This window comes from Trachemys scripta, chromosome 12, assembly GCF_013100865.1.
Source record: "Trachemys scripta elegans isolate TJP31775 chromosome 12, CAS_Tse_1.0, whole genome shotgun sequence".
Classification (NCBI taxonomy): domain Eukaryota; kingdom Metazoa; phylum Chordata; order Testudines; family Emydidae; genus Trachemys; species Trachemys scripta.
In genome coordinates, this window is record NC_048309.1 from 42,934,622 (window position 1) to 42,955,804 (window position 21,183).

At 47.7% G+C, this 21,183-nt stretch overlaps 1 protein-coding gene and 1 long non-coding RNA gene across 2 annotated transcripts in view; both read right to left on the reverse strand.

The window, feature by feature from the left end:
* Positions 1–6,221, reverse strand: part of LOC117886337 — a 12,895-nt gene extending 6,674 nt beyond the window's left edge. The window contains exons 1-2 of the mRNA XM_034788044.1: positions 6,176–6,221; positions 4,784–4,787 (exon numbers count right to left, since the gene is read on the reverse strand). The gene's annotated coding sequence lies outside the window, so the exon portion shown is untranslated. The remainder of the gene's footprint in view (positions 1–4,783; positions 4,788–6,175) is intronic.
* A 1,513-nt stretch (positions 6,222–7,734) lies between these two features.
* On the reverse strand, positions 7,735–21,050 carry LOC117886141. Its single transcript, XR_004647887.1, has 3 exons — positions 20,985–21,050; positions 15,056–15,103; positions 7,735–7,861 (listed from the first exon to the last, which is right to left on the reverse strand). It is a non-coding gene; the product is annotated as an uncharacterized LOC117886141 (long non-coding RNA).
* Between the last annotated feature and the right edge of the window lie 133 nt (positions 21,051–21,183).

Consider the following 21,183-nt stretch of genomic DNA (forward strand, 5'->3'; position numbering starts at 1 on the left):
ATTTCCATTACTTGCATCTGAAGAAGTGAGGTTCTTACCCACGAAAGCTTATGCTCCCAATACTTCTGTTAGTCTTAAAGGTGCCACAGGACCCTCTGTTGCTTTTTACAGATTCAGATTAACACAGCTACCCCTCTGAATAATAGTGCAGCCATCTTTTATTTAAAGTGGATTTTGTAGTGTGGAATTACACCACTGTGGGTTCAGCTCTGGTTGGCTACAATTTCAAGCTTAACAGAATGAAAGCATGGGCAGTAGATGAACCGCCCATTGGATGAGGCTAACTGCCGGCCCTGCCCCTTGTGCCTGAGGCCCCGCCCCTCTCCCACTGCATCCCAGAACCCCCCCACTGTGGCCAATGGCCCCCCTGTGCCCCAGCCCTGGGCCGCCGAAGCACCCCCAGCCCCTGAGCACTGGGTGGGCAGCATAGCCCCAGTGCCGCCCCCAGCCCCAGAGCACCAGGTGGTGTGAGCACTGTCTCCAGCCACCCCAAGTCCCAGTCATAGGCCACCCTAGCCCCAGGCCGGGGAGAGAGCGAGAAGCTGGAGGGGGTCTGGGAGCGAAGCGTGAGCAGGGCCATGCTGGGTTGTTTGGGGAGGCTTAGCCTTCCCTGGCCTGTGATATGCGCTGCCCATGAGGGAAAGTCACCTCTGCTACTTGCTTCATATTGAGAGTCTCTAGGAACACATAAAGGCCAAGGGTAGTGACCGCACAGACATTCCCAAGTACAAGGGCTAGTCTCTTTACAAGTTTTATTAAAGTTACAGTTAAAGTTATGATTACCCAAGCATATAGAAATTCTATACGGACCTATGCAGAAGTTACAAATATAGTTATACTCACATCCTCTGAGACAGTGTTAGGGTCTGATGAGTCTTTCATGTATTGATCATTAGTAGAGGGTCGGTTCCTGCTAATCTGGGCACCTTCCCTTTATAACGTGATTCTGACTATACCTCATTAGCCTTTATACATAGAGTGTGGTTAGGGCGTGTGTTAGAAAAATGTGACTACCAGGTATCTTGTAAGCAAAAAATTACTCTTCCTGTTCATTTTCCGCAATATCACCAACTGGTACATCTTTTCCTGTAATCTCGTGGCATAGGGTCAGTCTTTGGCCACGAAATTATGTCAAGCTTTTCTTCAGCCCTCCTTACAGAGATATCTAATAATACATACTTATCCCTTCTAATTACCGATCAATCTTATCCTTCTAGAATCCTACAATTTAACTCCATTTAGCATAAAATGATTCTATATGCCACGACTTCTTAGTTAATCATAACTGCGATGTTGCACTCCATAATATTTATGGGAATATGCTTATGAGTGTAAATATAATATAACTGGAATATGCTTTATGCAAAAGGTCTCTTGTAAGGTATCATTACAAAGCTTATAATCTACTAAGTGTGATCATCATATATGTATGTATGTATCATTCTTGAATCTAAAACTAGAAATATGAAGTATAACTCTGAGGTCCTATTGTAATTATGCAAAGTGTGGGCCATTAATGGTAGTTTAGAATCTTGATGGCTCACATTGACTAAGACAATTGACGGTAAATGGTTCTGTTTACCTGTAAGCCTCCACTGTGTACATGCTGGCCAGCCCTGGAAGAATGGAGGGGGTCACACAGGACATGTTAACATGTCAGATGATACTGGAATCCATCTTAAACCTGGTGCTTTTCCATTTAGAAGGAGAGGTGGGAACCCAGAAAGAGACAAAGGATTCCCGCCTTGTGCCAAAACTATAAAAGGGGCTGGAGCAGGACAAAAGGGGTCCTAGTCATGAGAAAGCCCCTGCTTTTCAGCTAAGATGCCTGCTGGAACTGACAAGGACTGTACCAGGGAAAGGATTGGGCCCAGACTAGGAAGGAGTCTAGTTTGTGAAAGAAGCTTGTTGGAACATCTCTGAGGGTGAGATTTACCTGTACTCATTTTCTTAATGTATTAGGCGTAGAGTTGTGTGTTTTATTTTATTTTGCTTGGTATCTTACTTTGTTCTGTCTGTTATTACTTGGAACCACTTAAATCCCATTTTTTATACTTAATAAAATCCCTTTTGTTTATTAATAAACCCAGAGTAAGTGATTAATACCTGGGGGAGCAAACAGCTGTGCATATCTCTCTATCAGTGTTATGGGACAGATATAGGACAATTTATGAGTTTACCTTGTAGAAGCATTATACAGAGTAAAACAGATTCATTTGCGTTTTGGATCCCATTAGGAACTGGGTATCTGGGTGCTGGAGATAGGTGACCTGCTGAGCAGTTTTTGGTTAAAGTCTGCATCTTTGGGGGTGTGGGTCTGTGTTGCGGCAGGCTAACCTGTCTGGCTCAACAAGGCAGGGTTATGGAGTCCCAAGCTGGCAGGGAAAATGGGCTCAGAAATAATTTCAGCACGTCAGGTGACAGTCCCAAGGGGGGGGTCTCTGTGGCCAAACCCGTCACAATAGCATCACACAATAAATGAACAATCAACTAAAATCATTGGTTACAATAGGAAGGAAAGGAAGTTTAATTAAACCACCTTTGTTGCAAAGAAGATTTGGGTAAAGCTGGGAACAGGAGAAGAAACAGTTGGGAGGAGGTGGGTGAAATTTTGGGCAGCTCAGGAAATACCTAAAGGGGTTTTACTAGAGTAAAGAAGCTCACATGCATGCATCCAGAATATCATCATGGTGCTGGCATCCTCCATCCTCATGGGGTCTTAGGGGACTGGAGGCAGTGGGGTTCGGTTGGGTGGGTTGTTTTATTTTGTGAAGTGGATGTCCCTGCAGAACAAGGTTCTTTTTGGGCTCCAGGATCACCTGGATTGACTACTCTTCTTATTGGGCTTCATTCCAGTCCTCCGGTTCTGTGTGGACACTTCTGCTGCCGTACTCAACCTTGAAGGAGAACTGGAGCTGGGTGATGAGTTTGATAAGGTCTCCTGCCCTGAGAGGCATCTCAGCAGAGATGCTCCAGTTGTGCTCGATGGTGGACATCTTCTCCTTGGTGTAGCCAACCTTACAGGTGATCTTGTTGGACCAGGTGATAGGGGAGTCGGATTCGTTGTGCACTGTCTTGATGCACTCTCAGCTGCCGCTTAAGGAGTCCCCAGGGAAGAAGTTCAGCACGTCAGGGTGGATGGAGAAGAAGGAGTCCAGCTTGTCTTTGGTTGCGTCCGGGTAGAGGTAGAAATGAGCCCCTCAGTTCTCATCCATCTTCATCAGGGCTAGGTACTGATTGATGCCAAAATAGTAGACCCCCTTGCGGCATTCAGGGTGCAGGATGAAGGTTTCTCTCCTTCATCTGTGCTCAAATTAGTCACCCAGCGGATTTCACCCTGGTTTTGGAAAATGATGAAGAAGGTCCAATCAGCCCTCCCGTACTGGTCCCCAACGTGGCACCTGGGATGCAGCACAAAGATCTGAGCTCCCTTATCTGTGCTCTGGTCCTTCACCACCCGGTAGCAGCTGCCCTTGATGATGTAGAGGCTTCTCCCTACCCGATGGCTCTTCCTGAGGACGTTCTAACTGAAATATGGGTAATGGCCCCTGCTATGACTCAGCGAAGCATGCAAGGGCATGTGACTAGAGCATGTGACTCTATCCTCCGTCTTGTGCCTGCACTTTTCCACAAACTAGACTCAGGGATTTGTTTAGGACAATGAAGTTTCCCTCCACAGGGCAGAAGCTATAAAAGGTCCTAGAAGCATCTCCATTTCCCCCCTTTCCTGCTCTAACCTCTGGACTATGCACTTATACTAATGGGAGCATTGTAACCTATGGACCAAGGACCTTCGGAATCATTTGGAAGCAACCAGAGACTTAATCAGCGAATCGTTTATTCCATCACTGTTTCAAGCCTGATCCAAGAACTTTGCAATGTGTGTATGTATCTGATTCTTTTAAACAACTTTAACATTCACCTCTTTCTATTCTTTTTTTTAAATAAACCTTTAGATATTAGATACTAAAGGATTGGCAACAGTGTGACTATTGGGTAAGATCTGCATTACATATTTACCTTGGTAGGTGGCTGGTCCTTTGGGATCAAAAGAACCACTCATCATTAAATCTAGTCCTGGGTGTTGAATCCAAGACTGGAATACCTAAGGAGGCTGCATTTCTGACTTCCTGTTAGCCAGTGTGGTGAAACAGATGTTTACTTTTGTTTCTGGTTTTGTATATCTTATGGGAGAACAGCCACAAATTTTGGGGTGTGCCTGCCCTATTTCTCAGCAGCTTGTCCTGAATTTGGTATTCTCAGTTGTGACCCATTGAGGCACGGTGACAATGTATCATGGGGCCTTTCCCGTCTAGGGGGTGCTAGCACTGATCCAATCCCACTGTTGGGGGATAGGCAATTCAAAGAGGTGGGGCTACCTTGGGGTGAAAATCAAAGGTCTGTTTGGTATATTTAGGGGAGGCAGAAAACCATTCTGGAATCCTTCATCTGGGAAGTAAACAGGCAGTGAATTTACATCTCAAAAAGGGATCTCAAATGGGCCTGGTCAAAAATGTGGGAGATGACTTTGCGGGAGAGAAGTTTCTCTAGCCTGGAGGAGAACTCGTGAGTTACGTTTGGTCTCTAGAAACCATGTGGTGATGTTTGCTTTACATGTACCATTTTTCCCTGTTCCTCTCACTGTTTTTTATTTGAATCTCTAGTCTTTCTTGAACAAAGTTCCTTGTGTTTTATAATTGAACCCCAAAAGGGTGCATGATACAGGGTGGGGGCTCAGGTAAAACAGGTGAAATGCGAGTACACTGATCCTCTGGGGTGTCCAAAGACTGGGATTTTCATGGGAATCCCATCATCAGGGGTTGGCAGTGGTAGGGAGCCAACAACCACCTGGTATAGACAAGACCCCCTCTCTCTGGTGGCAGGTGGTAATGGGGTGACATACAGGCCTGGGTTCCCTGAGAACCATCACACCCTACTTGGTTCATGACGCACAGATATTAAGGCCAGAAGGGACCATTATGACCAGTCTGGGTCCTGTTAGCACAAGACCTGAGCTCCTTTATCTCTGTTCTGGTCCTTCGCCACCTGGTAGCAGCTGCCCTTGATGATGTAGATATTGCATTCCTGCCTGCTGCCCACATAGTGCTTCCCGTCCTGGCATGCAGAGTGCAGTCTCTAGATCTTGATGTCATGCCCCCTCTCAAGGAAATCTTTTGTCTGCAGGTAGAAGTCCAGGTCAGAGCGGACGATGCAGTCTCCACTGTCGTTGTGGAAGATCTCTGTGCCCAGGGAGTCCTTCCAAAGGATCAGTGATCCAGGGACTGGCCTGGAGTGCTGGGGTGGGGACAAAGCAGAGGGAAGAGAGGGGAGCAGTTGGCAGAAGGATCAAGGCAGCTTGAGAAAATCATGTGCACGTGGGGTTGGACTGGAACATGTCAGGGGACTTCTCCGTTTCTATGAAGGGAAAAACTTTTCAGTGACACCTGGAGCAAGAATGACGCCTCTTCACTCACCCCAGTGGAGCTACGGCTGATATACACCAGCTGGGGGCTGGCCGATTGACACCAATGGAGCTGTGGTTATTTGACATTGGCTCATCTGATCTTATATGAATCTTTGATGTTTGATGACCCCCTGATATCATCAGCGACCAGGCATCTGGGACAGGAATTGGGTGGCCTTAGAAGGTGCCTGCAGTAAAGTATCCTAGATGTGCCCTGCAGCCCTATCTCCAGGGGGGTGACATTGTCCTGAGGGAGGGAGGAAGGGGAAAGCCCAAGGTCCTGCCCCAGGATGATCCCATCTCACATGGGATCCCACTTACTGCTGTTGATCTATGTGACTGGGTCACCTCTCCTCCGTCTCACCCCGTAAGTACAAAGGGCTGCTCTGCGTGGAGATAAAGAGGGGAGGAAATATCAACAGTAACCCGAGGTCTAACTCTGTGCCCAGCCAGGAGTCCATGAATAGAGCTCACAGGAAAACAAGGCACCAAAGTTTCCTCAATCCCGACCCTCAACCCCCTGTTATCCCAGCCCTGATCTCAGCCCTCACCACCAGCTCTGCCAGTGCCCCTTGATCCTGACCCATAGCCCTCTGGTATCACAGCCCTGAGCTCCCCCACCCCCACAGCTCTGCTGATGCCCCTCACTCCTGACTCACAGCCCCCTGCTGTCCGAGTCCTGGGCTCACCCCACAAAGCTTCAGCTGAGACTCCCACCTGGTAGATGCTCTTGTCTGATGGCAGCCCCCCTTGGGGACAGGAGTGAGCTCCTGGGCCGTACCAAGATGGACGGACCTTAGAGAAGCACAAAACCAGCCCTGCAATATTCTGAGTGTAAACACTGAAGGGGGCCGTTTATTACCTCATCAGTGGCCCCACCCCCTTTCCTTTGACTCCGCCTTCTCCAACAGGCTCCTCCTACCTCCCCCATACAATACCCTGTCTCTTTCCCCAAAGTGTCCCCTCTCCATCCCACCTCCCCTCTCCCACTTCAGCTTCCACCCCCTAACCCTGCCTCTGTGGGTCAATTGAGCCCCTTATCCTTGTTAAACGGTCCCTAGTTCTGTCCACCCCCATGCCCTGCTCTCTGCCAGGGTCACAGATGCTTTCTCAGAGGATGGTATCCCTGCCAGACTCTTATCTGTGTGGTCTGTATTGCAGTCACCTCCTGTTGGCCCATCCCTATCTGCAGCCGTTTGTACATTTCCAGTGGGGGAGCAGAACATAACCAATTGGGACTGAAGATTCGCCAGTTTGTGAGATGGTCAGTGAATGTGTCACAGGGACTTTCCCCTCTAAAGGGCGCTGGCTCCCATCCAGCCCCAGGGCAGGGGGTTGGTGGCTCATGGAGGTGGGAATGCGACATGCGGCCTGGGGGGGAAGGAAGTTAAGGAACTAAACCAGTGCAGCTCAACATGCTCATAACACTTGCAGCCCTGTATAAAGACTATTATTACCATCTGATCTCATGCTTCAGGGCCTTCCTTGCAGGGGTCAGGCAGGACAAGTTACCTTGATACCCCATTGACTCCCTGGGATATTTTTTCACTTTCCTTTGAAGCGTAGTGATCAGAGATCGTCCACACCTGGAGAAGCACTGGGTGGGTCACAGCTCTGAGATGCCTGGTGGATGCATTGGGCTGGCATGCTCAGGATCATCAGAATTGAGGTGAGGAAGGAACACCCACCCCCATGTTAGATTGGCAGGGATCTGAGGTAGAGGGTCATCTTTCTCTTCAGTGTGGGGCAGGTGTAGGGTTGCCAGTCCTCCCGGTTTTGCCAGGAGTCTCCTGGGATCAGGCTCTATCTCCCGGAGGCTACTGAAGCCAAACCAAGGGATTTTGGGTCGCTAAAAGTCCAGCAGTGCAGTGGAGCTAAGGCAGCCTCCCTACCTCCTAAGGCACAACCCAACCCCTCCTGGAGCCAGCACCCCAAACCTCCTGCTGCACCTTGATGCCCTGAGCCCCCTCCAGCACCCAAACTCCCTCCCAGAACCTGCACCCCACACCCTCTCCTGCATCCCAACCCCCTGCCCCAGGCTCAGCCCAGAGTCCCCTCTCCCACTCCGAAACCCTTGGCCCCAGCCCAGAGCCCGCACCCCTTCCCACCCTCCAACCCCCTGCCAGAGCCTGGTGAAAGTGAGTGAGGGTGGGGGTGAGCGAGCGGCAGAGAGAGGGGAGATGGAGTGAGCAGGGTGGGGGCCTCGGAGAAGGGGCAGGGAAGGGGTGGGGTAAGGCTGTTTGGGTTTGTGTGATTAGACAGTTGGCATACCTTGGCAGGTGTCACCTACTGGGATGATCTGCCAGCGAATCAGTCCCCTGCCATTGCAGAGGGCTCAGGCATTGGTGCCCCTGGGTCCCTCCTGTTCTCTGCTGTTGGCCACAAGGGCTTAGCCTGCTGTGGAGTGAAACACTTTGATTTAATTAAAGTCTTTTGAATCCCCCCAACAAATCATGTAAGAGGGCACCAATGAAAGCCTGTGTCCTACTCATCATCATAACCATGGTGAGACGTGCATATGGAAAATAGAGGAAGAGCTCTGTAGATATGCTGCAAACTATGTCCTGTCGGTCTGTTGTTAAAAACTGGTCAGTCAAAGGGAGCCTGTCTTGAGACGAACTCCTCCAGATGGGGGACAGGTGTATGTGCGTGTGGAAGACACTTTTCTAGTGGAGACCATGTCATATGATCAGAGTCTGCTAGAAATAGAAAACCTGCCTTATAGAGACAGACTCAAGGAGCTCAACCTATTTAACTTAACAGAGAGAAGGTTAAGGGGAGACTTGATCACAGTCTATAAGCAGCTATCTGGGGAATTAATATTTCATAATGGGCTCTTCCATAGAGCAGAGAAAGGTCTAAAATGATCCAATGGCTTGAAGTTGAAGCTGCATAAATTCAGACAGGAAATAAGGTGTAAATTTTAAGCAGTGAGAGTAATTAACCATTGGGAAAAATTACCAAGGGTCACAGTGGATTCTCCATCACTGACTATTTTGACATTAAGGTTGGATGTTTTTCTAAATGATCTGCTCAAGGAATTATTTTGGGGACATTCTCTGGCTTGCGAGGTCAGATGAGATGATCACAATGGTCCCTCGGAATTGGTGAATTCACACTGCTAATGAAGAGCTGGCAGAGACTTGAGAAGGAAACTAACAGAAGAGGTTGACAGCGCTGGTGGGGCTACTTTGGGGTGAAGACCAAAGGTCTGTCTGGTATATTGGGGGGGAGGGCAGAGAGACACCCTGGCATCCTTCACCTGGGAAGTAAACAGACAGCGAATTTGCATCATAAAGAAGGGATCTCAAAAAGGCCTGGTTGAAAATGCTGGAGATGATGAATGAGATAAGCATCTCTAGCCAGGAGGAGAACTTGTGAGCTATATTTGGTCTCTAGAAAGCATGTGATGATGTTTGTTTTACATGTGGCCCATTTGTCCCCATCTCTCTCACTGTTTTTTACTTGAATCTCTAGTCTTTCTTGAACAAATTTTCTTGTGTTTTATAATTGAACCCAAATGGTGTCGGTGATATAGAGATGGGGGGCTTAAGGAAAACACATAAACTGGGAGTTCACCGTTCCTTTGCATGCTTAAAGGCTGGGATTTCTGTTGGGATCCCATCATCTTGGGTTGGCGGTGGTAGGGAGTCAACAACCAGCTGGTAGATGCAAGATCCTCTCTCTCCAGGAGCAGGAGGTAACGTGATGGCCAGGCTACCCAGAGAACCATCACACCCCTTGTCAGGGTTCCCTCCCCACTCTGAACTCTGGGGTACAGATGTGGGGACCCGCATGAAAGACCCCCTAAGCTTATTTCTACTAGATTAGGTTAAAACTTCCCCAAGGCACAAATCCTTTCCTTGTCCTTGGATGGTATTGCTGCCTCCACCAAGTGATTTACAGAAAAATTCAGGAAAAGGGTCACTTGGAGTCCTTGTTCCCCCAAAATATTCCCCCAAGCCCCTTCACCCCTTTTCCTGGGGAGGCTCAAGAATAATGTGAGTACCGACCAGACCCTTTGTCTCTAGGACACTGAAAATCAAACAGGTCCTTAAAAGAAGAACTTTATTTAAAGAAAAAGTAAAAGAATCTCACCTGCAAAATCAGGATGGAAGGTAACTTTACAGGGTAATAAAAAGATTTAAGCACAGAGGATTCCCCTCTAGGCTCAGCTTCAAAGTTACAAAAAACAGGAATAAAACTCCCTCTTAGCATAGGGAAAAATACAAGCTAAAACAAAAGATAATCTAATGCATTTCCTTGCCCTTACTTATAATTTCTGTAATTTTAGATGTATCATTTCAGGCATGTTTTCAGGAGATGTTTTACCTGCCTGGTCTCTCTCTCCATCCAGAGAGGGAACAAACACAGAGAGCACAAACAAACCCTCCCCCCACCCCCAGATTTGAAAGTATCTTCTTTCCCCATTGGTTCTTCCGGTCAGGTGCCAACTAGGTTAATTGAACTGATTAACCCCGTATAGGTAAGGCAATTCAGTACAGCTGCCCTGTGTATATTTATGACACCCTCTTGGCTCAAGACACACAGATTTTAAGGCCAGAAGGGAACATTATGACCATTCTCAGCCCTGCTAGCATAGCCTGGAGAATACTCCCCCCGTCCCCCTCCCAAGATCCCTGTCTCAGCCCAGGAGCTCAATTTCTTCCTGTGGAGCTGTCTAAATGCTTGCAATGAAATCGATTTTCAAAAGGGAAACAACCTCTCCATTGGGTCTTCAGACAATGAGACCATTTTATTCTGTGGGTTATGGAAAAACCCAAACCCACATGGGAGGCAAAAGGTAGCCTGTGAGCCCTGCCCTGATGTGCCCTCTTGTGCCTTGGTTTTGATTCCGAGTGCTGATTCTGGGCAGCCTGTTGGGCCCAGAAGTCCCTTGAGGACATTGACACTAGAAGACCCTGAGGTCCCTCAGCACTTGAAGGCCCGTGAAGATCCTGAGGCCTGCAAAGTCTCTTTGTTCCTCTCCACAAGCTCATTTCTCACAGCATCAAATTTCCTCCCAGTTTCCATGTTTCTTTTTGGCTCCTGTCTCCACAGAGACCCCAACTCCTGGCCTGTCTTGGCTTCCTCTTACTTTCCTTCATTTGCCTCGATTTTTTACCCATCTATAGACCCTAAAGATAGGGAAAAAACAAGGAAATTCAACCTCAACAACTTGGTGACTGCTGGAAAAAAATCAATTCTTTATTCAGGCTTGACAAATACTTTGTGTTTCAGCAGCAGATTCGACCCCAGAACGATCCCATAGCACAATTCAGGCTGTAGGCTATAATGAGTGAAGACAGAGAGAAGATGTAATAAAATCATCAGCCTTCTAATGAGATTTGGAGAGAAGCTGGGAAAGGGGAAGTGGATGAGCTGGGATTTCAAGCTGGGAGGAGGTCGCTGGGAAGCGCTAAGCACAGATTTGAAGGGAATGATTTAATCCCATTGATTTCCAGGAAGCCAATGCAAGACTCAACCCAAGAAGCTCTCGCTCTTGCAGACATGAATGTTCTTAAAAAGCCAATCTGAGCCTTCAGGCACTTAAGTACTTTTTAAAATCTGGCCCCGTGTCCACTACATTTAGAGGAACTATACACAACTGTGTCTGTTTTCTTTCAAACTGATTAGTGTCTCCTGTAAGTGATAGGAATTGTCTGGCATGGGAAGGAAACTGAATTATTGATAGGCAGAAGCACCCTCAGTGTGTGTGACTTCGAAACTTTAAAAGAAATTACTTTAAAAAAGGCAGGAGCCCAATTAATAAGCTAGATTAATACAGTAATACAGCCGGGACGAGCTGGGAGAAATTTTGGGCAGGCCAGGGAAAGATCTAAAGGGGCCAAACTAAAGCAGAAAATTTCACACACACATGTCAACAATAACATCATGGTGCTGGCATTCTCCATCCTCCTGGACGTTTAGGGGACTGGAGGCAGTGGGATGTGTTCTGGCGGGTTGTTTTCTTTGGTGAACTGGACATCTCTGCAGAACAAGATGGGCTTGTGGCCTATGCTGAGGCGGTACTTCCAGATGTACAGGTTCCTTTTGGGCTCCAGGGTCACCTGGATTGAATCCTCTTCTTCTCAGGCTTCGTTCCAGTCCTCCTACTCCATGCGGACGCTTCTCCCACCGTACTTGGGCTTGAGGGAGAACTGGAACTGTGTGTTGAGCTTGAGCCCTGAGGGACATCTCAGCGGAGATCCTTCAATTGTGCTCGATGCTGGACATATGGTGCTTGGCATAGCCCACCTTGCAGGTGACCTTGTCTGACCAGGTGATGGGAGAGTCAGAGTCATTGTGCAGGGTTTTGATGCACTCTCAGCCACCGGTTGAGGCGCCCGTTATGAGAGTCATCCCCCTGGACAAGAAGTTCAGCACATCGGGGTGGATGGAGACGGAGACTGAATCAGTGGAGCTCATGTCATTGTACTGGTAGCACTGAGTCCCCCCATTTCTTTTTATTGATTCCAGGGAGCGTTAGCTTTCTCATTTTAATGCTAAGCTCTACTCAGGTCTGCTTTTACCCTGAACAGTACTGCTGCAGTCAACAAGGCATATAATCATCAGCGTTATAGATCAAAGATTAGATACAGAAAATGTCCTAGGAATGTTACACATGCAGTCTGGCACTCAATGGATGTAGGTAGACCAGCGTTGAGGCCCAGCACCTGTACCATACGAATCACAGTCAGATTTCTTACTACATTTATTTATAATAATCAGTTCTTCAATATCTCAACTACATTTGTCACACTTCAAGTAATTCTCTGATACACTTTGTCTGAGGTAACCTGGTCCCTGCTCTTTCTAGCATGGGGGTTTGAAAGAGTTTAAATTATCAAAAGCAGTTGCTTAAAGTTATTGTTAGAGGTTCTCTTAGGCCATTGAGTTGGATGGATGAAGGAGAAACACGCATATGACATTGCTTAGTTAAAACGGTTTAGATACAACAAATCCTGCATCTTGCAGGGGGTTAGACTAGATGACCCCTGTGGTCCCTTCTAACGCTCTGGTTCTATGAGTCTATGAAAATCCAAGATGTTTTTCCTTGAGGTCTTGCTAGAAAGTGCAGGTGCAACAGGGGAACTTCCTGTTACTGGGATTAAAGAAACACAGTCTCTGAAAGGAAGTCTCACCACTTTTTCTCAGCCTGGTAAGCCTGGGATAGGTGAGAGCAGGACACATGGTTTGTTCAAGTGTCTGGCAGCACTTCTAAGTTCTCCAACTTCACTGGTAGGCTCAGCAAAACTCCGAGGTCCTCCATGCTGATGCCAGTTTATAGAACCTGTTTTGGGGTTCGTTGGAGGATGGAGTCCAAGGTCCAATAGAAAATAAGAGGATTGCTTGCCAACAGCGCTCAGATTTCATCTATTACTTTCTCTGCTGCTTCCATCTCTATCCAGTAGATGGCGCTGGTTCATGAACATTCTGTCATTCTTTGCTTATCTGAGGCTCTTAATGGGTTAGTCATTCCAAACACTGTATTTTTGCACTAACCCAGCCTATTAATTGGGTCCTGTCATAAACAGATAGTTAAGGGTTAATGCCTCTTTTACCTGTAAAGGGTTAAGAAGTTCACCTAGCCTAGCTGACACCTGACCAGAGGAACCCATGGGAGGACAAGATGGTTCAAAGGGAAGGAGAAAAGTTCCCTTTGTCTGTTGAGTTTTCACTTTGGACCGGAGTGGGAAAGCTCCAGAATTCAGCCTCTTATTAAGTAGTGAATATTAGTGAAGGGAATAAATAGGTTTATGTTTATTTCTTTGTAACCTGTCTTGAGCAATTAGAGGAATAGTCAAATTGGGTATTTGGGTATTTTTTGTGTAAGTTTTTGCCCTGGGGGAACATCCTCTGTGTTTGGAATCTGTTGTCTGTGAGAGTAGCTGGTATGCTAATCTCTCCCAGAGGGTTTTCTTTTACCTTTCTTTTCTTTAATTAAAAGCCTTTTTCTTAATACCTGATTGATTTTTCCTTGTTTTTAGATCCAAGGGGGTTGGATCTGGATCCACCAGGAGTTGTTGGGAGGAAGAAGGGGAGATGGTTAATTTCTCCTTGTTTTAAGATCCAAAGGGTTTGGATCTGTGTTCACCAGGAAATTGGTGAAGTCTCTCAAGGCTACCCAGGGAAGGGAATTAGTGCTTGGGAGTGGTGGCAGCCAGACCAGATCTAAGCGGTTAATTGAGCTTAGAGCTTCTCATGCAGGTCCCCCACATCCGTACCCTAAAGTTCAGAGTGGGGAAGGAACCTTGACAGGTCCCCCCCTTTTTAAAAATAATTTCTTTTAATGTTTCCAAGTCTCACACATATTCATTTTCCTTCTTCTGCCAGACAAACCCTATCACTTCTGGGGGCAACAATCAGTATCAAAAAACCCAGACACAATCTTGTATAGTTCCTCTAAATGTAGTTGACATGGGGCCAGCTTTTTCAAGGTATTTAGGTGCCTGAAGGTGCAGACTGGGTTTTTCATGAACATCATGGGTGTCTGCAGGAGCGAGAGCTTCTTGGGTTGAGTCTTGCATTGGCCTCCTGAAAATCAATGGGATCAATTCAGTCCCTTCAAATCTGTGTTTAGCGCTTCCCAGTGCCCTCCTCCCAGCTTGAAAAACCGGCTCAGGTGTTTCCCATTCCTCAGCTTCTCTCCAAATCTTGTTACCAAGGCAGATGACTTCATTACATCTTCTCTGAGTCTTCTCTCATTATGACCTGCGGCCTCAGTTCTGCTTTGGGATTTTTGGGGGGTTGAATCTGCTGCCAAAATGCAGAGAATTTGTCGAGCCTGAATAAAGAATAAAATTTTCACTGTTCACCACGTTGTTGGTATTGAACTTTCTTGGTTTTCTCCTTGATCTGGGATCTACAGATGGGTAAAAATGGAAGCAAAAGAAGGAAAGCAGAAGGGAGCCAGGAAAGGCCCGGGAGTTGGGGTTTCTGTGGAGACGAAGGGGGGAAATATCTGTGCGTCATAAGGCCAGATGATCCTCAGGGTACTCAGGAAGATGTGTCACACAGTTACCCTGTTACCCTTTGCCTCCAGAGAGAAGGACTCTTGCTTATACTAGCTGCTTTATCAGCTGCCTACCACCATCAGTCCCTGATAATGGGATCCCCAGAGAAATCCCAGTCCTTTGGCACTCAAAAGAATGGTGCACCCCAGTTTACCATTTTTACCATAGTGCCTTGCCCGTATATCACAGACAGCTTGAGCTTAATTATAAAACAGAAGGAGATTTGTTCAAGAAAGACGAGAGATTCCTAGGATGGAAGACTTCTACAAAACATTTGCTAATTTCTTAAACGTTTCTTCTATTTGTTCAAAGGTCTTCACTGAAACATTCCAAAAAATAGCGATGTCTCGTGACATGAGAACTGCTTTAATTACTTGAATATTAAAGATGGACAAAGATGGTTGCAACTGGGGCAACTTCTGCCCTCATATCTCTATTGAGCACAGATTGCATAATAATTGTAAAAATTTTAGCGACACAACTGAACATCATCATCCCATCAGTTATACACACAGATCAGGTTGGTTACATTAAAGGAAGATTGGCTGCTGATAACATGAGAAAAATCACTCACTTGATCCAGCAAACTCAGATGTCAGATGGACCCTCCATATCCTTCTCTCTAGATGGAAAGAAAGCATTAGATAGGGTTGAGTAGCCTGATCTAATGGCTGTCCTAAAAAAAATTGGATTTGGGCCAATATTACTGAATTGGATCAGTGTATTCTACAACTCTGCCTGCACTTCACTATCAACTAATGGAGTTATTTCTCCCACAGTTCAACTTGACAGAGGGACACAACAGGGATGTCCCTTCTCAGACCTCCTTTTTAATCTCACTCTTGAACCACTGGCAATGCACATACATCAAAACTCAGCTAGCGAAGGTATGATTAGAATCAGGAAAAAATACACAATCAGTTTATATGCTAATGACATTTTTATACTGAATGTAGTTGATATTTTTGGAAAGATCTCTGATTTTTGCATTAACTGGAATAAATCAAAAGCTATGGATATATCCAAAAGACCAGATCCTTCTGAGTTCCAACCTTTTCCTTTGCAAGTAAGCAAGGAAATAAATTGTTCAGGTTTTAAAAGTTGTCCTATATATTGAAAGAAATTTTCAAGGATGTAGAGAGGTGGGATCTCCTCCGTCTATCCTTACTGGGGAGAATAGAAACAGTCAGCATGAATATCTGTCTAAGAATGACTTATCTCATTAGCCTATTTCCTTTCAAGTTCTCTACCTTACTCTTTTCTCAAAGAAAGAGGCTTCTCATGCAATTTATGTGGGATAAAAACCAGCCTTAGTTCTCACAAAAGACCTTTTAAAAAATGCCAGGCAATTGGAGGTATGGGATTGCCAGATTTGTATCTATATTATCTAGCATTCCAATTGCACCCTATAGTCAGGTGATTCCCCTCCATTAGCTCTGTGTACAAACCCACCTTGTTCGAGGTTGAAAAACGTTTTGCTATGCCATTTGGGTTCCCTCTCTTCTTTTACATATCATAAGAGACTATCCATCCTGCAGCGTATGAAGAAGACTACAGAATCTGATCTTACTAATTCTCTATGTAAAAGGCTGTGACATCATTCTTCAATTGCCCACATGTGGTATTCATTCTGGGAATTAGCTAAATGTGTGAATGTCAGCCAGGATCTCAAACCTCCTGGATCTGCTAGTTCCAAGGCCAGCAAGAGTGTGTGTTGTGTGTAGTGAGGCATTGCACAAAGAGGATAGAGGGACAGTGGAGTGGGGCGACCAAACCTGGGGCCTTTCCTGGTTTCCAGCCGTTTGAGTTTTGCTCATCTCACCATTCTGCAAGTCGACGACAATACCACCAAGCAACCTTCATTCAGCATTAACATTTTTGTTTTGTTTTGCCATTGAACATCCTAGTTCTTTTGAACAGGAGAAGAGATCTTGTTGGTAGGAGTTAGCGATCAGCTAAACTGTTGTACATATCATGTCCTGCAATTTGCATACTGAGACGGCCAGACCATCAGCTGGGCCCCACAAGCCCTGTTTCAGCATACCTTCCCAGCCATGCCCCTGATCCTTTCACTGTAACCTGGTCCCCTTGCTACTACTGTACCCAGCTCCCCATCTATCAGCGCATGCAGGGAATGCTTCTCCCTGAAATCTTCCCCAATCCTATAACCTGACTCGCATGCATTGCCTGGAGTGAAGAACAACTGTGTGACCGTGGCCTGGTGTTCCTGGTCATGTGTCACAATGGGTGGAGTTTGTGGCAGGGGTGGCAAGAGAAATCAGAGACCGGGTTTGTTCCAAAACACAGAGAGTTTTATGTTTGGGACAAAGATCCCTGCCCACTAGACATACTCTATCTCCAAGCAACAGGGGTGTGTTAGAGCTTTTTTTTGTTTGGTGCACAAGTGGTCAGCCACGCACCCTTCGATTTCCTGATTAACGTTCTTCCAACGCTGATTAACAGCTTTTGTGTTGCCACTGCTGCAGTGATTGAGAGGCTCAGCCAAATCAGGGAAAACTATCCCAGCTCCTGGACACCGATCTCTGACGCTGTCATCTGCTCTCACATTCTGTGAGATGAGTACTAGGAATTAGGCCGAGATCACACCAGCGTGGCCAGAATGCGGGGGAGAGGGGCAGGGGCAATAGCCCCATCCATTTTAAAAGGGGGGTGCAGAAGCAGGGCCTCGGGGGAAGGGAGGGCAGGACCACGGTTCAGGCACTAGTGGACTCCCAAGTTTAGGAAGCTTCCAGCGCTCCTGGATGACACCACAGTGTCTGATATATCACAACTTCTTAACTCACTGCTTAAGATGCTGCAGGGCAAGCAAAACGTGATGCCAAAGCAGGCCAGCTTGGTCCATGCAGATCAGCCTGTCGTCAGGAATCTCCCTCTCATGGGCCAATCCTCCCTCTCCTGCAAGCTTCTGCTACCTTGTGACCCAGGAATTGGCCACAATCCACATGTTGGCTACCCTGATCAGCGCACACATTTCTTATCCCACAGCAGTCAAGGTGCCTGCATTCTCAGCGCTGGGGGAAGGGTACACCAGAGGGGAGGGACTTCTCTGATACCTAGTGTTTAGAGTGGCGGGGGGGGCTTGGATTCTTCCATTTTCTCCCTGGGTGTAGGAGGCAGCAGAGTCTAGTGGGTTAGAGCAGGGCATGCTGGGAGTCAGGACTCCTGGGTTCTATGAATGAGAACTTCTCACCCACTCTGGCCCCAGGTGGCAGCTCTGTGCTCAGTTGCTCACTCAGCCATTCTGCCCCCAGAGCCCTACTACATGCAGATCCTGAAGACCTGTGAGCTGGACGATGCCACTGGTGCTGTCCGAGCTGTCACCAGATATTCCCTCAATGGTGAGGACGTGTTGCGGTACCAGTCTGACCAGAACCGCCATGGGCCCCCCCCCCAAACCCCTGTGCCCCTCATGTCTCCTGGGGCCTCCCACCCCCTATCTGCTAGCCCAGGTTTATTGGGCAGAGAGCAGATAGAGCTGCATCCTCACTGTGCAGGAAGTTGGGGCCCTGGGCTGGTACCTGAGGAGGAGGCCAGGTGAGTGATGCCCCCTGCAGTACAGCGCCCCCTCCTGAGTCCCCACCTGTCTCCCTGCAGCACAGAGCCCCCTAGCACTGCACGGGGTCCCTGGGGACAGCATTAACCGGCAGGGGAGAGTGCCCCCTGGTGAGCCCCGACGCTGCAGCTCTTGGTCTCCCAGCCAAGTACCAAGCCAGCCTGGCCCTGCTTAGCATGAGATCCCAGGGGCTCCATGCTCAGGCCTGGTGGGATATAGGGGTCGTGGCAGTGGGAAGCCACCTGCAGATGTGATCCCCATTGGCCCCTGTAGAAGGGTCCTTGGGCTGGGTGGCCCAATGGTTACAATCCACTCACCTGGGGGAGAATTGTGCTAGTCGAGCCCCGACCCACTCAGTCCTCCAGGCTCCAACCCAGGGCCTTAGGAGGGTCAGCGGCATTGACCCCTTGGGCGGGGGGGTTGTGGACCCTCTGCATTACTCTCCCTGCATCACTTCGCACCACTGCTCTCTTCGCTTCCAGCCCCCGATACAGAGAAAGACAATATAAAAGGGAAACCAAACCTCAGCCCCAACTGGGCTCAGCACACAGTCCCCGGCGTCTCAGCCAGGCTTCTCTGACTCCTGTTGCAGGAGGCTGCAGAGTAGGTCTGCTCCTCCCAACCTCCCACTTCTGAGCTGGGCTGCTCCCTTTTCAGCCCTGTCTCCAGTTGCAGCCCTCTTTGGGATGGGGGCGTGCCTAGCCGGGCCCAGTTTAGTCTTTTAACCCCTCCGTCCCAGTGTGGGGTTTGTATATCAGATCCTCCCTCCCCTGCTCCACCTGCACACACACCCTCACTGCAGGGGACAGGAGTGAGCCAGGTCTCCAGATGAATCAATTCCTGCTTGGGCTTCCCCTGCAGGGGGCCGTACGGGACTGTAGCGCCCAGTGCAGACAGAGCCATGGACTGTCGACTCCGCTCCACCACGGCTAAGCCAGCAGGTGGCATCTTGACCTTTCACGGCACTTTCTCTCCCAGAGGCCGAGTGACCAGATGCAGCACTGGCTGTGCCAGGGCCATGAGTTTGCGCTGAGGCCACATGGAGCATCCCTGGTGAAGAGAAGATGCTGGGGGTGGGGATGGGTCATGGATAAGGGCAAAATAACTGAGTTTACAGGGTAGGGTGTACCTCTGTTGAACTTCCATCCTGTGCTATTCACCGCCCTCCAATCACCCCTGTCCCTAAGAGCTCCCAGCCCCCTCTACAACTTCCCCCAGTTTCCATTCTCATTCCTCCCACCCCACCAGGCGGCATCTCAATCATTCTGCGTTTGGGAAGTTGTGGCACTTTATGATGCTTGACCCATAAATACAATTTTCACCTTCAGGGAAATTGTTCGGGGACCCCCTAGTCCCAGAATTGTGTCTTTAACTCAGGGGGTTGGGGATTGTATTACTTGCTGCTTATTAAACCTGTGCAGGGACTTATCACCTTATCCTACTTGTGAGTCTTTTGGGTTTTACTGAACCCCATCAGCTGGTGCACTTAAGATATCGTGGTCACAGGTCATTAAGGGCCCCTACAAAATATGCATAGCAACGGGACACTAATTTTACATTTGCTATGTCAGGTCATGTGATGGGAAATTCATGGGTATTATCAGTGTGGGCTCTGGTGACCCTGAGACTACTGCTTTACCCTGTAATGTTATATTTATCTCTTGTTTAATACAATTACTGTGTTGAATATATTGTGTGTGTTTGTGTTATTTCTGGGGAGTGTCCAACTATCAGGCAAGTAAGGGGGGGGTTATCCTGAGCTTAGAATTTTTCTCCCAAGCTGCCCTGCTGATGCTGCCAGGAAGTAGTGAGGGGGGTGGAGGCACCGCCACATAAATTCAAAGGGGAAGAAAATAAAAAAGTTACATCCTGCTGAGTGGGAAGCAGGATCCAGAACAACCCAGGCCTGTCCATCAAAACATGTAAGGAGACTGGTGCTAAAGGAGATAACTGGGTGGATTGGGGGGGGACGGGAGGGGGGACCGGCACTACATACAAAAGTGAAAAGCTCTTTATTAATAGTATTTTGAGCTGTTGCTTTACAAAATAAGATACTTAAGATGCTAATTCTGGCTGAAAGCTTTGCTCAGGTAATGGATCAAGTAGTTCTGCTGCTAGCTTCTGCTGAAATGCTTGGTCATGTTCCCACAGCATCTCTCTGTCAGCTTGCTTTCAGAGCGACACACCAGTCCAAAAATCTGTCACCAAGCCGATTCCTCCAAGCTGCTTTTGGTTTCGTTGCTGCTTCACCTTGGCAGGCTCACACATTTTAAAAGTTTCCTTATTTGTCCATAATGTCTCTCAATAGCTTGGAACCATTTTTGATCAAACCCCATTCACTGGGGCATGTTAATAAACTAAACATTGTGAAACAATCTTTTCAATAGATGTAACTCTACGCTACTTGTTGGATTTGTTTTTAATCAAGGGCATCTCAATCTTTTATACAATTGCTTAGTTTTAATACAATTATTCTTTTTCCATTTTCAAATCACTACCATATAGGTTTTTTCTTGCTGACAACATTTACTTGACACCACGGTTAAACAGAACTTTTGGACTGAGTGTTAACGGTGACACTTCATTTATATATTCACTGATCTGTCTTGGTGCCGGGCTGGTTTTTGCATCCAAAGCGCACAGCCCTGTGAAAAAGAAAACACACGTTATTGTGGCTCCTTGTTGGAGCCTCTTTGGGTTTGAATTAAATAGCATGTCTTATTGACAGTTGTTTTGTCCATTGCGATAAACACTCCATGTTTCATGGGAATGCACCTTCCTTCCATAAAGCAACCCTTACCCTTTATGTGCCATAAACTCACGTTAGCCGATGTAGATGTGATGTTGTGCAGTCTATATGGTTGTATAAAAACATGACAATAAGTGAATATAATGTAACATTCTCCGCCCCGGCCGCCCCACCACTCACCCAAGCCCCTCCAGACTGCTGCTCAGGGAGGTCCAGCCAGAGTCACTTGCCAGGGGGACGGGGGGCTGCCATGTGTCTCCTCCCCTTCTCCCCCCGCAGGCGAAGCAGCCGCCTCAGCCTGCCCCCGGCGCCTCTCCCTTGTAGCAGCGGCCGGCCAGAGACCGCAGCGCGGAGCTGCGGGGCAGGCAGGGAGCTGCGC